Raw genomic sequence first — 2,196 nt, forward strand, 5'->3', positions numbered from 1 at the left:
TCCCTCTCTCTCTCTCTTCTGCTCTTTCCCACTAATCTTTAAAGGTTTTTAATGGTCAGCTATGCCTGCAGCAATCCGGTGGGAAAAAAAAAACGTTTACAAACATTGAAAACTAGCTTATGCCATATTGTAAAACTAATGTACAATTCGGAATCAGCGTAACTAAATTAACTCTTTGACTCGCAGGTGAATCTTTTCCGTGATGAATTTTGAAGATCACAAAAACGAAGTTTACAAAAAAAACTTTAAAAAAACTAATTAATTAAAAACAAGATTGCATCATACAAAGAGAACAGACAACTATCAGTTTTTGAGTAAACGTGTAATACAAACTTAAAATGTTTTAATGTTCCATACATAACACACATTTTTATAGGAAAAAAAAAAATCAATATCTCACGTTTTAAACACATTCATATTACACGTAAACAAAAAGGTCTTACTCATTTGTATAGGCTGCTGAAAAAAGATAAATTAAGTCATATTATGTCCCCGAAATATCACAGTCGATATCACATCACTATAAGTATTCCCATCACAGCGCTTAATGGTTCATGCATTAATAATATGCAAAATAGAACGCCTCTCAAATAACACGCATGTACAAACTTTTAAAATATACGTGTCTCATTTTCCCCTTAACAATATCATCAAATTACAAAAAATGCCCCGCGCTTAACATCCATTCATAATGCGCTTTGAAAATAGGTTCTCCCCCCATTTATATTAAACGATACTTGAAACAAATAAATGACTCTCACTTTACACCCATTTATACATTACATGTATATCTATATATATATATGTAAAAAAAAATAATGTGGGACAATTTGGACATATATCTTCAAATCACACATTTCTCCCAGTTACAAGCTAACGCACCAATCTCCTGGCACACCCAAGCCGACAGTCTCGAGAGAGACCCCTGTAAGGTTTGCCCGTTGTCCAACTTCAATATTTACACAAATATAGTCAATATTTAAACTCTGCACTAGGAAGATCGAGTCGCTTGAAGGGGGTGCCCACTAGCGGGATAGGGTCGGGTCGGGTCGGGTCGATTTGGTAGTCGGGGCTAGCCACATTGAGGGCGCAAAGCGGCTATCGTGGCACAAACCGATCAACTCGGTCAGTGATCTTCAAAAACATTCAGGCCTGCGAGTCGCGAAATCGGGTGGTTTGCAGCCAATCACAACAGCGCTGAGTCACGTGTCCATGTTGGCACTCAAACTCCGGCGGCGCCCTCTTCGAAAAAGTGCGGACTTTGCGAACAGAGTTACCCTACTTGTGTGACAAACAATAAAAGCAAAACTATCAAACTGTGCTATTCCTATTCTTCTTCTGGAGCAATTAAACTGCACAATTTCTATTCTTCTTCTGGAGAAACAAAAGAGAGCTTCAAAACAAAGACTGCAGCGCCATCTTAACCAACGTGCGGACTTCTGCTGACACTTTTTTGGCCGAGTGAACTAGAGCTATCTTCTTATGAACGATCTTTGATAATAGAAAGTTATTGATGTAACTCATGTTTATGGGATTCCACGCTGCCGCAGCACTGCAGCGGGGAACTGCGGAAAGGAGCCCTGGAAGCCATCGAGGTTAAAGATTCTCTACTTTAACTTCCAGGTCGTCGGGTACAAACGTGGCAGGGTTGTAGTGTGCACCGACACCACCAGAAAAAGACCCGACCCGACGCTTCAAAAACAAAGGCGTTTGTGCTCAACACCACCGACAACCCGACCCGACCCGACAACCCGACCCGACCCGACCCGACCCGATGGCGCTAATGGGCACCCCCTATTAGGTCGCACACATTCGTGTTTTCTCCTCCCATGCAGAACTTTTTTTTCCAACCTCGTCCTAATCGCACGTATATCTGTGCCTTTATCCCTATCGCTTAGCCCGAATATGAAAAGCAAATTTACTCTGGCTATTGTCAGGTTTCAGGTCCACATTTAGAAGAAGAAGAAGAAGAAAAAAAAAGAGCGACGGTTGCTGGCTTTCTTGGTTCGAACCAATAGCTGCGGTTTGTCGAAGAATTTCTGAAGATGAGCATTAGCTTAAACGATTTTAATAGTGAAACAGCTCTTAAATGGTTTGCTTTAATACACAGAGTTCAACAGACGCCTCGTAAGAATTAACAAATAACACGCACGCACACACATACACACATGCACACACACACACACACACACACAC

This window comes from Aplysia californica, unplaced genomic scaffold (genome assembly GCF_000002075.1).
Source record: "Aplysia californica isolate F4 #8 unplaced genomic scaffold, AplCal3.0 scaffold00900, whole genome shotgun sequence".
NCBI classification, from domain to species: domain Eukaryota; kingdom Metazoa; phylum Mollusca; class Gastropoda; order Aplysiida; family Aplysiidae; genus Aplysia; species Aplysia californica.